Genomic DNA, 3245 nt, shown 5'->3' on the forward strand with positions numbered 1-3245 from the left:
AGGATGAGTTGAGAGCAGTTGAATTTTGCTAATGTAATCTAATTTGTGAAGAGATGAGGACTTTAATCCAAGGAAATGGCTCTTAGAAAATTTGTACCCTATCCTGAACATATTTTACTGATTTAGAGTAGTTAAAATAACCAGATATAATTGAGGACTGTAATAATGGGAAATGGAATTTAAAAATAAACCAGAATAGACACCTTTATTCAACACTTATGAGACAGGAAATCATGGGAGAAAGAGGGGATGTCACATGCAGCAAAGTACTGGGATTTGAACTGTGGTCGGCTGCGTACATGACATTAAACTCCGCTATGCCATAGCCACCCCACACTAGCTTTGTGTCCCATCAAGGCCACCCCAGTAAAAAAGTCCTGGATACGCCACTGAAGAGTCACGTGTTCCATGTTGGTCTTTCATTTGTGTTCTGTGGAAACAGAAAGTCTCTCATTCGTCACATTTAGGTTGTTGTGTTTCTCCATAGATCTGATTAGTGTAGAAAACATCCAGACTGTAGTTTACCAGAACTTCCTGCTGCTCTGTAGAATCTGTTTCTACAACCAGAGACTTTAGAGACAGTCTGTCTGAACACAGATCATGTTCTTCTGGACACACCATGCAAAAGATAAAGAGAGTTTAGGTTTATTATTAAAGTTTAATTCTTCTTCCTGTAGTTCACAGACATGAAGAAGCAGTTTGCTGTTCTCAGACCTCATTAACTCTGCTGGATGAAGACTGTTTTATTGATCACACAGATCTGTGCAGCAGGAGAACCAGCTCTGGAACCTCATTAAAATGTTTTGAATGTCAAATGTGGATGCAAAGTTTCTGATTCGTTGGTCTCCTTGTCTATTATCTTCTTTCTGCCTCAGGACTCTGACAGTCTGCCAAGATAAACAAATAAACCACACCTTAGTTTGTGATGAAGTCAAAATGAAACTGATCTGTGAGTTCAGGGGATTTTCTCTGTCAGGTTGAATCATCTTCTAAAAACTGTAAATAATCAGAGATGAATGAAGACAGAGAGCAGCAGCCTCCATCTTTACTGAGCAGAAACCACAGCAGGAAAGTTTAACGTTGCTTCTTTCAAACATCCACTAACAGAGAATTCATCAGAGACCAGATTTGCTGCTTGTTGTCTGAGTTAAAGACACAGAAAAGGTCAGTTTGATTCGACCTCATGTAGAACTCTGACTCATAAAGCAGGTCTGTCTGAAAGGACTTCCTGTACGAGTCTCTTCCTGCAGAGGTTTTCTTCATGAACATGTAGCATCCATCCCATGTAGCTCATGTATTAACACTGTTAATGTGGTGGTAGAACTACAGACGGGGTCCTGGGTCCTAATTTACTGCCTAATAAATAAACCTTAGCAAACAGGAGATAGAACTGAAAAACTATCCTAGAACTTTGATGTAAATTATCATTGATGGTGCCTCCCCTTAGCTTCATGTTGAAAAACATTACATTGATTATGTTGGGTCAAAATAAAAGTGTGATTGGCCTAGCTGAAAAAAAGGTTCTGTGACATCCAGAGAAACAACTAAAGGACCGGTTCCAGCCCGTGAAGTTTTGACGAGCTCTACGCCGTTTTAGGGAAGTCATAAAATTGTTGTACAGATGCAACACTGTTAGCACTTAGCTGCCAGTGGCTAGCTTGTTAGCTCATGCTAGCATTCATTCATTCATTCATGTTCATTCTGCCAGCAGAATGCATTTCACATAGCATTTGTTGAACATTATTGAAATACCAGTTATTAATCTGTTGTTCAGGACATTAGCTTTACTTTTGTTTGTGTGTTTTCAGGTTGCAGATCTATGAACAACCTCTTATAATGACAACAATATTTCACAGCAGGTCTGTAGATAGTGTGATGTTGTAACACTATAACGTGTTGCTAATTTATATGCTTAAGGACCTAATCTTCTAAAGCTCCATGAAAAAACAACAGACAGTAAATTATCACTGAGTGACCTTGTCCAGTTTTGTCTGTGCTGAACAGATGGATCTGGCAGCACTGAGCCTCTGTTAAACACCTCAGGAGACAACGATGCTGAGGGTGATGCTGCCAAAGCAACAGCTCCACCTGCTGGTCAACCAACGCCACAAGGTGAGCTCTGACATTCAGGAACACTGTTGGTTTTTTAAGACACATTAATCAGTTTAGATGTGGAAATTCAATTGAATTATTCTGTAAAATTTGAATCAGCTATAGGGAAATAACATTTCTGAATGATTTCATATAAAAAAAATCATATATATTACGTTGTTTTACTTATTTTTGAATGAATATGCTGACTGAATCCATTTAGTCACACATTTATGTCCAACACACCTTTTAAATGTAATGAAATAAAGAAAACTGATTTTTTTTTTTAAAATCCAGGAATGGCTTCATGACGTTGCAGGTCCAGCTGTAGGAATGAATCAGGACACGGACGTTGACCCCTTGGATGTTCCTGGTGACCAGAGGGAAAAGTTCCATCCTCCAGCTTGTGGCACAGACGGGAACACTCAAAAACGTAAGCATCATGGCACTTCCCAGGCCAGCCAACATCACAATCAAGGAACCTGTAAGTGTGGTCTACAGGTCCTTGAAGGAGAACACCGTACCATCCTGTCCTGTTGCAGTAGTCGGTGGGATAGCTCTGTGGGCCAACAACAGGGATGAGTGCTGACCAAAGCAGCAGCACACATGGGGAATCCTGTCTTCTTCTCAAAGCTGACATGATAGCCTGTACTTCAGGGACAGTTTTGGCCTCTTAACGTAGATCTTTCTGAGTTTGCTCAGGGCCTCACACACTTCCCAGAAGATGCTGCAGGCTGTGCTCCAATACCAAACAGGTTGGTGACATCATGAAACTCCACATTACTGGAGAGCTTGTAGATGGTAACTGCAGCCCTCTTCTCTAACGGCACCGGTTCCATCATGTTAGTGGTTTGACAGCTGAAGGCCTCTGTGGGCGTTCTGAAGTGGAGGTTCCAGTCTTTCTCCAGACATTTCTGGAGAACTTCTGCTTCCCAGAAGGAATGGCCTCACTGCTGTGGTGTTCTTTCACTGTACCATGCATCTGCTATTAATAAAGGAAGGGCAGTCAGTGGAAACATGTTCTCAGTGTGTAGTGTTGATATTTTACTGAAGTGAATAAATCATTAATTTCTCATAATAATTTATTCCTCATAACTTATTCCTCATAATAAAAGGAAGTGCTAAAAAACTGTTGTCATAAAAGCTTGTGGTTC

This window comes from Acanthochromis polyacanthus, chromosome 24, assembly GCF_021347895.1.
Source record: "Acanthochromis polyacanthus isolate Apoly-LR-REF ecotype Palm Island chromosome 24, KAUST_Apoly_ChrSc, whole genome shotgun sequence".
Lineage (NCBI taxonomy): Eukaryota > Metazoa > Chordata > Actinopteri > Pomacentridae > Acanthochromis > Acanthochromis polyacanthus.